General features: G+C 43.5%; 1 pseudogene; it reads left to right on the top strand.

Annotated features, from left to right (window-relative positions):
• LOC135105264 (uncharacterized protein DDB_G0271670-like) overlaps positions 1 to 12,500 on the top strand; it is a 34,386-nt pseudogene that overhangs the window by 6,905 nt on the left and 14,981 nt on the right.

Below are 12,500 nucleotides of genomic sequence, written 5' to 3'. Positions count from 1 at the left end.
GTGTGTGTGTGTGTGTGTGTGTGTGTGTGTGTGTGTGTGTGTGTGTGTGTGTGTGTGTGTGTGTGTGTGTGTGTGTGTGTGTGTGTGTGTGTGTAAGATGTAATTTTAAGAGAAGGAAATGTTCAAAAGTAATAAACGAGAAAGAGATAGACGTGTGACCAAAGCAACTCGCGGGGGCACGCACGCGCGCACACACACACACACACACACACACACACACACACACACACACACACACACACACACACACACACACACACACAGCACGGTGATGTATCTGTACAATCGACATAACAAAAGCTGTGTAGCAAAAGAACCTGCCCACTTCAATTTTTTTCTTTTATACCACACACACACACAGACACACACACACACACACACACACACACACACACACACACCTCATCAAGTTTCTTAATCTTCACTTCTCTTCCTTCTTTACACTTCTCATACATCTATACCCTTCTATTCCCATCTATTCCCTTCACATCTCCCTTTACTTCACCTTCCACAACTCTCTCCTATTCATCTATCTATCCACATCTCTTGTTCCTTCTTCCCTCCCTCCCTCCTAACCCCCTCTGGCCTTCCCCCTCTTAACGAACAGGATCTAATCGCGTTCCTCGATCGAGTCTCCGGAGCAGCATCTTGAGACACCAACAAATGCCAGTGACAAGAAGTTAACCGCGGGCTTGTCTGTCCCCGAGAGAGAGAGAGAGAGAGAGAGAGAGAGAGAGAGAGAGAGAGAGAGAGAGAGAGAGAGAGAGAGAGAGAGAGAGAGAGAGAGAGAGAGAGAGAGAGAGAGAGAGAGAGAGAGAGAGAGAGAGAGAGAGAGAGAGAGAGAGAGAGAGAGAGAGAGAGAGAGAGAGAGAGAGAGAGAGAGAGAGAGAGAGAGAAACACACCACTGGCTAAGCTGACGGTGTTTGTCCCACAGTCCAGACTTATCGTGCCTAATTATCTTGAGGTTTAATGAGTGGATCTGAATTTCCAATACGCTCAGAACTACTTTTTGTCGTGTTAGAGGGCGATGACAGGGAGGCCAGCGGGGGAGGGAGTAAGGTAGGTAGGTAGGGACTGAGAGAGGGAGAAGAACGGTAAGGGAGAGGTAGAGGAGGGCGTTCTTAGTCTGTGGACATCTGGAAGTGTTGTAGTGGTAGAAGTGGTAGAGGAACCTGAGTAGATGACATGTATGGTAGTCAGTTGAATTTGTGGTGGAGGTAAGGAAGCCAGTTGGAAAAAGGTGTGGTTTGTAGGAATAGCATGAGGATAAGGCGGAGGCGGGGGAGGAAGAGGTGAATGATGGTAGAAGTTTGTGGAATGTAGGCAGCAGAACGAGAATAAGGATGAGGAGACTGGAGACTTAAACGGTGGAGGAGGAAGGGAAATGGAGTCAGTGAGGGAAGGGAGAATTGAGGGGAAGGGAGTGAGAAGGGATAAGTCAAAGTGGGAAGAAGGAAGAAATCTAAGGGGGAAGAAAGGAGAAATCGAAAGAAGAGAGGTATCAAAGGAGGAAAAGGGAGAACCAAGGGGAAGGGTGTGTGAGGGGAGGAATAATAAGAGGGGAAGAGTGAAAGGCAAGAAAAAAAATCAAAGGAAAAGAGGCAAGAAGGGAACGCTTATCATCGACTGAGGAAGAGCAATGAGAAGGATGGTTCATTGATAACAAATAAAGAAATAAAAAAAGCGAAGGAAGGAAACTATCGAAACGGGTGAAGGTAAAAGGAGAAGAAAGAGTGAGAAGAAACAAAAGAAAAGAGCACCCATGGTTAGGAGTGAGTTAAGGGCAGAGGAGAAACATAATCTAAGCATTAATTACTAAGCTTTTAAGTAACCAGCTTCTCTTATTTCCACATTGTGTTCCCTTGTTTGCAGTAAGCTGTCACCAAGAGTGATGGGCGATCCTTTACCTGATTCAAGACATTGTGCACAGAATGCCTTGGAGTTAGACAGACCAACTACTTTACTCAGGAGGGAATTAATTGCTGTCAATGGCGAGAGATAAACACAAAAATCTTCACTTTAACCAGGGTAAAAATCCTCTTTCTGGTAAACTGCATTGAAAACAACTTAGATAATGAAAATACATACTTACCTACCTACCTTCCTACCTGCCTGCATGCATACATACATACATACATACATACATACACACATACGAAGAAAACAAAATGAGTTTTAAGTTTTCTTCATTTAAGCTGCACCAAAAACAAGACACATAATAAAAAATAAATAAATAAATACATACGAGAGCATTAAAATCAGCACGCTTCCTCTTTAACTCTTCTTTCCACCCACAAACTCTACTTCCTACTCCATCTCAAATAAATCCACAAATTTACGAGGTGACTCAGGCCAATAAATAAGAGCCAAGCTAAATAAAGTATAGCAGAGTGGACCCTAAACAAATCTATAATGAAAGGGATCCAGGTGCCAGCATATACAACAATAAAAATGCTACCTAGAACAACAGTGCTACCGATACAAGCATAATAAACAATGAAACCAAACAAATAAGGGTTAAGAATGTTTACAAGAGCTAAACCTGTATTACTGAAAGGTGAATTGCGAAACAAACACAATACTTAAATACATTTGTTCGGAATCAGCAGCCATTTCCAAAGCATGAGATACAGTAGAGGTTGATAATGAGGAGTTCAATGCAAATAACTGAAATCTTCCATTGAAAAAAAAAAAATGTACTTACAATAAATACACGTTGTTTTGTTATTCCGGGATAAATAAATATGCATGAGAAGAAAATATCGACAAACCAGAAAATTAAGAAAAATCAAGCTTGCAGTGCGTACAGTAATACAATAATTGAATTCAATAAAATACGAGTTTGCGAATCATTGCAACAAGTAGTCAATGCACAAAACAAAAAGAAACTTAACAGGAAACAGTAAGAGAAGGACAAGCTTACACACACACACACACACACACACACACACACACGAGGGGTGGTCGCCCAATCTCCACCACAACACTTCGTAAATTAGAGCGACAAAAAAAGGGGAACGAGCGAGGCGAGGGCAAGGCGCGTCACCTGATACTCGGGTCATGGGACATAAATAGCGGCGACCGTGACCCCGCCCTCACCTGGACACACTCGCCACGCTATTTATAAGCCATTAAAGGTGACTCTCCTAGGGCGCTCTTGTGTCGTCCTGCAGTGAACGGACAGAATAATGTGGAGCAGAGACAGGGATTATTTATTTTTTTTCTAACTTTCAGAGGTAAGATAAACATAAATTTTGCAATGGTGGTGGTAGTGGTGGTGGTGGTGGTGAACAGCATTGCTATCTGCAAAGTTACTGACTCCAGATGACTTGAAGTTTGAGTCCTGATCAGGTGTCCAGACGTGAATCCAAAGTGTTCATCAGTCCACCAGGAGGGAAGTACGAGTATACCGTGAAGTTAAACTATTAGGGTCGCGACTTCGTCTCCAAGCAAGAGTAAGTCTGGCTTGAGCTCTATAACGGGTGATCAGCTGCCATGGAAGTCAGGACACTAAAGCAAAAGGTTTCTGTTGCTGTTCACTGGACGTGTTCTCCACCAGCAGGAACAGCTTGTTGGCGGCCAGTGCCGGTGTCCTGAACGCGTCACAACACACTTGCTCCGCCACTCTTGCTTCTCATGCCTCACACCGCCATGTCTTTTTTTCGTTATACTTAAAACTGGTACTGAACTGTTTGTTTATCTGCAAAACAATTTTCGAGTCCTAGGTAACACTGAAAATTGACTAAGTTACGGTGCTGCAACAAATCTTATGACAAAGTTAGCTCTTCACCAGTTCCTTGTGCTACAAAATGCTGCATTTATTTAAATACGACTGCAATAAAAATCGCGTCTGAGAGCTTGCTTCATCCCGCCAAGCCTCCCTCGCCAAGCCGACACAAGCTTTAGTGAGACGAAAACACGCTTAAGGAGTTGAATCCTCCACAGTTACCTTCTTTGGCAGGCAGCTTTGTGCTCGTCAGTCAATAGACCAAGATTGATAAACACCACACATTCCCTTGATGCGCCCTGCGAGATACACAAACAAGTTCAGCCGTACAAGACAAGCAAGGCAGCAACGGCAGCACTGAGCCGCGAGTCCCCAGGCAGCAAGTGAAGCACCTGTGATTTGTTCAGCTCAGATAAGGACGGCAGGAGAGGAAATGCTTGTCTTTAACAAATAAAAACATTGGGGCTTGCGAGCGTTGCAAAGATAAGTACTGACCTCAGGTAACACTGACCTTGAAGTCTCACCTTCATGCATGTAAAACTCCTCTATAAAGGTAACATTTGGACACCTTGGTGACTTTAAGTGACTTTGATAAATGTGTAACTTTTTCCGAGAGAGCTAGACGCTGGTTTAAGACTTTTTTTTCTGAATCTGCTTTACATCGCTGACCAGTTTCATGAATAAAAAAATAAAAAAAAACACTTAAGTGAATTAAAACTGTTGTTTCAGGTAATACAAATTTACACTGAAACCAGGTAAAGAAAATACGGAGGACTACCTGAAACATTTCTATAAATTAATAAATAAAGCAAACAAAAAATAAATGATTAAGTAAAATAAATAATAAATAAACAAATAAATAACATGCAGAAATATAAAGCAAACAAATAAAACAGAGAAGAAAGTGCGTCATTAACTGCAACAAGACCAGCGTACACGGCTATATTAACCTAATTGAACAATTAACACACTAACTAATAATAGAAAAATTACAAAGAAGCAACGCAATAACATCGCCTTGGGAGCAAGACAAAACACACACACACGCACACACACACACACAAGGACCTCATTTGGAGTTGGGTGCCGCCACGCTCGCCTCGCCTCCTCCTGCTGTCGCTGACTTTGAGATTAATGCCTCCTACTTCCATTCCTCTCTTCATGTCGCTCCTACACACACACACACACACACACACACACAATAGCTAAGCGCTTACACCCCCATGGATGATGATGACGATGATGATAACTGGCTTTTACGCAGTTTTAGAGGGAATGAAATGGTTGTTGTGATGACGCTAGTGGCGGTGGTGGTGGTGGTAGGGGGATGGTGGTTGTGGTGGTAGGGGGGATAGTGGTGGTGGTAGAGGGGGTAGTGGTGGTGGTAGTGGGGATGGTCGTGGTGGTGGTGCAATGCGGCTTCTCTCCTCAAACTTGGGCAGTAACGCAGGTGTCAGAGAGAGAGAGAGAGAGAGAGAGAGAGAGAGAGAGAGAGAGAGAGAGAGAGAGAGAGAGAGAGAGAGAGAGAGAGAATGCGTACTTGTACACTCACGTAGGTATCCCTTCCGTTTTCTTTAACTTTTCAAATAAAGGAGGAGGAGGAAGAGGAAGAGGAAGAGGAAGAGGAGGAGGAGGAGGAGGAGGAGGAGGAGGAGGAGGAGGAGGAGGTCAACAAGGACGAGATAAAGGACAAGGGTGAGGAGGAGGAGGAGGAGGAGGAGGAGGAGGAGGAGGAAGAGGAGGAGGAGGAGGAGACAGGAGAAGGAAGGGAGGGAAGGAGCAGAGGTAGGCCACGGAGTATCAAGTTTTCTATCTTACTTTTAATCAATTATGTCCTAGGGTTACTTGATCATCCCCTCTGAAGCCTTACCATCATAACCACCGCCACGCCCTGTCAACCCTCGCCACCACCACCACCACCACCACACTAACCACTCGACTTACCCCTAACATCACCATCTACCCTTTCACCACATCACCAATCAGTACATCTCCAGCATTACCTCTTCCCCATTCATCACTACACTAACCACTTAAATTGCTTTCAACATTTTCACCACCACCAAGAAACAAAGCGCAATTTGTCCTGATATCACCACCACCCGCACCACATACACACACACACACACACACACACACACACATTGCAACCACCACCAACTCCACTTTCACAATCTAGTAATATTAACACAACCACATTTCGATCCTGTTTAGTGTAGTCAATCAATCAATCCGCCAATTAGTCAGTCCACTATTACCAAAAAAAAAAAATCTTTGCGTGAACTTTCTATCCCATTCCACCACCTGTCCCTCTCCTCCACCACCACCACCACCACCACCACCACCACCACCACCGCCACGCCTCCCTTTCCCTTACAATACCCCTCAGTCCTTAACTTCCGTCTCTTTGTCTTATCTTTAACCTTTCCTTCAATCTCCCTCACTTAAAGTCCCTCACAATACTGTCCACCTGCCTTCCGTCCCATTTTTCCCATTCCTTCCCCTCCCTCTCTCCCTTCCCTCTAACCGGATGCTGCTCTCCCCCCATCTCTCTTCCCTACTTCTCCCTCTCCTTCACATTCCTTCCCATTTCTCCCTACCTATTTCCCCCTCCTCCTCCTCAACCAAACAATGTAAGAGAATGGGAGTAGGTGAGACTGAGTGATGCTGAATCGTGAGAGAGAGAGAGAGAGAGAGAGAGAGAGAGAGAGAGAGAGAGAGAGAGAGAGAGAGAGAGAGAGAGAGAGAGAGAGAGAGAGAGAGAGAGAGAGAGAGAGAGAGAGAGAGAGAGAGAGAGAGAGAATAACAACCTTCCTGCATCCTTTCTCTTTTTTCTTCCTTTACCTGTCTGAGGCGACCAAGACCCATTTTTGCGGCACTAATTAGGCAAAGGTGAGTGGCGCTATTTGCATTACAGATAAGACAACTCTTGATTATGCCAACACACCTGAATGTCTAATTAACCCACGTGCACACACAACGGAGATTCTTACAAAACACACATACATACACAAAGAGAGAGAGAGAGAGAGAGAGAGAGAGAGAGAGAGAGAGAGAGAGAGAGAGAGAGAGAGAGAGAGAGAGAGAGAGAGAGAGAGAGAGAGAGAGAGAGAGAGAGAGAGAGAGAGAGAGAGAGAGAGAGAGAGAGAGAGAGAGAGAGAGAGAGAGAGAGAGAGAGAGAGACTCATTAGTACCGAACAGAGAATGGAAGAAATTTAAACGTGGGTGGTGGTTAAGGACGGAAAAAAAAAAAAAAACATTTACATATACACTCCCTAAGTTCAGGTGAAGTGTCAAGGTAGAAGGTATTTGTCACCTGGTGCTTTGAGCTTCCTTAATTAAATTCTGGCCAGGTACTCCAGACTGTCAAGCAGGAATTGGAATGAGAGGGATATGGAAGTGGGAGGGAGAAGGTATGTGTGAAAATAAACGAAAGGTGAAAATGAGAAAAAAAAATGAGAAAAAGGAAGAAAAATGGAACGAGATTAATTGTATATTTTGTAGGAAAAAGAATATGTTGAATTTCGGTGGGAAGAAATAAAAATCACTGGCAGAAATAGAAAAGAATAGAATGACATGAGAAATAAGTGAAATGTGAGAAATAAGAAAAAAAAAGGGAAAAAACAAAATAAATCAAGTAATTACACGGACGTTATGAAGGAAAGGCCAGATTTAATTTTATTGGAAAGTAAAAATCATTGCCCCAAAAAAACAAATAACGTGAGAAATAAGAAGAACAGAGACAAAACTGACGTCCGCTGCCTTACATACAAACAACTATTTAACGATCACAAACCAAATTACACAAACACATGAATTATTAATCAATGGAAAACAAAAATCTGCTTCGTATGTTTATTTTATGTATATGTTGTCTCAATCATTAATGCAACTCTCTCTCTCTCTCTCTCTCTCTCTCTCTCTCTCTCTCTCTCTCTCTCTCTCTCTCTCTCTCTACAGGAGGTGCCGTCAGCAATTATTGATGATGTGACTTTCCACATGACAATTACATCAACGGTGCCATGTGTTCCCTTCACTCCTCTCTCCTCCCCTCCTCTCCTCCCCCTTCCCTTCCTCTTCCTCCCTCGGGGCGTGAGAAGAGGGTGGGTCATTGAGGAACCAAAAAGACAATGAGGGGGTAGGGAGGGAGCGGAGTGAAGGGGATAAAAGGAAGGAGGGAGGAGGAAAGAGAGGAGGAAATATGCAAGGACGGGGAAGAGAGAGATTACGGGAGAGGTAAGGAGGAAAGAAGGAAAGGGGAAAAGTGAGAAAGGGATAAAGGAGGAGAAGAGGGATACATAAGGAAGAACAGGAAGGAAAGGAAGAAGAGAGGAGGAAAGATGGGAAAGGGAATTATAGAATGAAAGGTAAAATTGTTAAACTAATAAACTTTGGGTGAGAGATGAGTGATGCTCTCTCTCTCTCTCTCTCTCTCTCTCTCTCTCTCTCTCTCTCTCTCTCTCTCTCTCTCTCTCTCTCTCTCTCTCCCTACCCTTCTAAATTAATGGAAATAAACACTTCCCTCTACAAAAACAGTTTCCTCCCTCTTCACCTCTCCCCTACTCTTTCTTCCCTCCGTTCTTGGCTCTCCTCTCTCCCTCCTGCATCTCTTCCTTCCCTCCGCTCCTCCCTCCCTCCCTCTCTTTTCCCCAGGGCATAGCAATAATCACGCAATAAAGGAAAGGGGATGAGGATGTAATAGACAATAAATAAGAGAATAGGAGGAGACAACAATAACAGTAATGATATGAATATGGTAGTAGTAGTAGTAGTAGTAGTAGTAGTAGTAGTAGTAGTAGTAAAAGTAGTAGTAGTAGTAGTAGTAGTAGTAGTAGTAGTAGTAGTGAGAAGAAGAAAAAAATGAAAGAAGAAAAATGAAAGAAGAAGAAGAAGAAGCAGAAGACGAAGACGAAGACGAAGACGAAGACGAAGACGAAGACGAAAACGAAGAAGAAGAAGCAGAAGAAGCAGAAGCAGAAGACGACGACGACGACGACGACGACGACGACGACGACGACGACGACGACGACGACGACGACGACAACAACGACCATCACCACCACCACCCCTCACCAACACCAGCAACACCACCACCACCAACAACAACAAAAACAACAATAGCAACAACAAGATATTTTCCCCTATCTCAGAAGACGAGTAATATACAAGGGGAAAAAATCCTCTTGCTACTCATTTTACGATTCTTTTCATCCTTTTAAATGACAAGGAGAATAAATTGCCTAAACTTCCGTAAAATTATAGTTACAAAGTTTGTGGGGAAATCAAGTTTTACTCTCTCTCTCTCTCTCTCTCTCTCTCTCTCTCTCTCTCTCTCTCTCTCTCTGAAACTTTTATGAGAGAGAGAGAGAGAGAGAGAGAGAGAGAGAGAGAGAGAGAGAGAGAGAGAGAGAGAGAGAGAGAGAGAGAGAGAGAGAGAGAGAGAGAGAGAGAGAGAGAGAGAGAGAGAGAGAGAGAGAAATTTTAATACGGTTAGTTAGATCAATATTAAAAAAATAACTTTACCCATAATCCCTTTCCATTGCCGGCTTCCGTAATACTCTAAAAGGGAAAGGACGCTCTATGGCTTAAAGATCCTTTTTTTTTTAAGGCTTTAATAATTATTCTTAATCTTTGGTGTTTGTCATTTTCTACATATTTTCTCTTCCTCCCCATATTTTTTCAGTATTTTTTTCATTTGTGTAGTCTCTCGTTCATAATTTCCCACTTTATTTTCGTTTTTTCTCTTTTTCTTTCATTACCACCACTATCTTTTCTTTTTTTTATTCTTCTTTTAAATGGCGTGAAAACTCGTAATTGGTCTCTCTCTCTCTCTCTCTCTCTCTCTCTCTCTCTCTCTCTCTCTCTCTCTCTCTCTCTCTCTCTCTCTCTCTCGCACGTCAGTTATGTCCGTTGTTTCAATTAAGTCAATTATGTCAGTCTTTCAATTAAAGCTGTCATTATTACTTCACTCTTCTATTTCTTTCTACCTGTTTTTCTTTTCCCTCCTCCTCTTTCTCCTCCTCCTCCTCCTCCTCCTCCTTTTCCAATCAGATTACTTCCTCCTCTCACTCAAGTCTTTCTTCCCATATCCTCCTCCTGCCACCACCTAATCTCTTGTTGTTGTTCTTCCTCCTCTTCTTCTTTCCCTTCTTCTTTCTCCATCTCCTCTTTCTCCCCCTCTCCTTCGTTCTTTCTAATCTTAATCCTATTCCTCCTGCTCTTCTTTCATCATATATTTCCGATTCTCTTCCTTGTAATTCTGATCCTACTACTACTACTACTACTACTACTATTACCACTACTACTACTAGAGTACGACTTCCACCACCTTGTCCACTTTATAAGCAGAAAAGTGCCCATACTTCTCCACCACCACCACCACCACCACCACCCCCTCCTCCTCCTCCTCCTTCTCCTTCCTCCTCCTCCTCCTCGTCCTTCTCCTCCTCCTGTGAATATTGCACTAGCAGGAGTCGAAAATCGCTTCCTTCCCCAAATATTGGCTTAAAGACAAACAGATACGGACGAAACCAAAACACGTCTGCGCCCTTGGGAGTGGATATTAAAGGGAGGGACAGGGAGAGGGAAAGAGGGAGAGGGAAAAAGGGAAGAGAAAAGAGGGATGGGGGAAAAATGGGGTATGGAAAGTGGAAAGAGAGAGAGAGAGAGAGAGAGAGAGAGAGAGAGAGAGAGAGAGAGAGAGAGAGAGAGAGAGAGAGAGAGAGAGAGAGAGAGAGAGAGAGAGAGAGAGAGAGAGAGAGAGAGAGAGAGAGAGAGAAATTAATAAAACGAAACACAATGCACGTTACCAAAGGAGGAGGAGGAGGAGGAGGAGGAGGAGGAGGAGGAGGAGGAGGAGGAGGAGGAGGAGGAGGAAGAAGAGGAACGGGGGATGACAGAAAGCAGAAATCCGTGGAGGGTAAAATTCAGAACGTCCAAGGAATAGGCGAGAGAATTAAATTGACAGACTCCTGCGCTCTCTCCTTCGTTTGCAAATCCGATCAGCAGATGGGCAGCAGCTGTGCCATCTTGAGACGAGGAGGAGGAGGAGGAGGAGGAGGAGGAGGAGGAGGAGGAGACTAAAAACTTCAGTGTGTATCTTCCTTATCTTGCTCAACTGACTTATCATTGAAATTGGAAGAAGTTTCTGGTACTTGTATGAGTATAATTGGCGATAATGTGATTATGGAGGCGTGACTCATCGCTGCAGGAGGAGGAGGAGGAGGAGGAGGACGGAGGGGGCAGGGGAAGGGAGAGTGAGAGGCCGATAATGGTTAAATCAGATGAGCAAAATGTCAATGAGAAGGGCAGCCATGAGGAAAAGGGACCAGATCACCAGATTAGAAGTGAATGACATGCAAATGACCACATCACTCCACTCTCTCTCTCTCTCTCTCTCTCTCTCTCTCTCTCTCTCTCTCTCTCTCTCTCTCTCTCTCTCTCTCTCTCTCTGTCGTTGCACATTATTCTTTTTCTTCGTCATTTTGTTTTCTTGCTTCTGCCTGCTTTCTTTCTCTGCTATAGTCGAATTTATCAGAGAAGAAGAAGGAGAAGAAGAAAAGAAGAAGATAAAAAAGAGAAATTAAAATAATAACCACACCACAAACCTTAGAAAACCTCAACATTATTTCCTTCCCTCCTTCTCCCTCCTTCCCCCTTCCACCTTCCACCTTTTCCCTCATTCCCTTCCTCTTTTCCTCCACAGTTTTATCCCCTCGTGTCTCCATCCCTCAAACTTTATCTAGTCCCATCGAACAGACTGTACCTAATATATTGTATCTCTCTCTCTCTCTCTCTCTCTCTCTCTCTCTCTCTCTCTCTCTCTCTCTCTCTCTCTCTCTCTCTCTCTCTCTCTCTGCCAATACCACGCAGGCCAATATATTTATCTTTACAATTTATATCACTGCTCGGGGGCGTCGTGAGGGGGACGAAGAGGAGGAGGAGGAGGAGGAGGAGGAGGAGGAGGAGTTAGGGGGTGGACGATAGGAAAGAGGAAAAGGTAAAAAATTGGAGCTCGTCAAACAACAAGGTCACGAGAGAGAGAGAGAGAGAGAGAGAGAGAGAGAGAGAGAGAGAGAGAGAGAGAGAGAGAGAGAGAGAGAGAGAGAGAGAGAGAGAGAGAGAGAGAGAGAGAGAGAGAGAGAGAGAGAGAGAGAGAGAGAGAGTTATAGCTTTAAACGAACCAATTACCTGTTCGTTTCCGGTTCACGTGAGGTCAACTAACTGGCCAGGTAAGCAAATATTTTTACCTGCCCACCCATCGAAGTATATTTTTTTATTTTTCACCCTGTTTCATCATCATCTGAGTTTCCTTTTAAATTTCTACCTTGATATTCCCACGCTCAAGTCTAATTCCTGGTGGTACTTTTTTTTCCTTGTCACGTAATTATGTTCCCTCCATCCGCTTATTGTCACGTGATTGGCGGAGGCAGCTGGTCTGATAGGGAATTATTCAGCTATGATCGGTATTAATTTCCCTGTGTACGTACAGCCTGGCGCACCTTGCCGCCTCACTCACCACGTTAATTAACTTGCTTACGCTGGTTGGTTGAAATAAGGAAGCACACCTATGCTATTATCATTATTGCTCTGATTATTATTGTTATTATTATTATTATTATTATTATTATTATTATTATTATTATTATTATTATTATTACTTCTACTTCTATTACTACAACTAGTACTACTACTTTTACTACTACTACTACTATCATCATCATTATCATCATTATTGTTATTGCCATGTTAGTTACCGTAGTGGTTGTAGTA

Source organism: Scylla paramamosain, chromosome 11, assembly GCF_035594125.1.
Source record: "Scylla paramamosain isolate STU-SP2022 chromosome 11, ASM3559412v1, whole genome shotgun sequence".
Classification (NCBI taxonomy): domain Eukaryota; kingdom Metazoa; phylum Arthropoda; class Malacostraca; order Decapoda; family Portunidae; genus Scylla; species Scylla paramamosain.
This window is presented reverse-complemented; position numbering and strand designations above follow the sequence as displayed.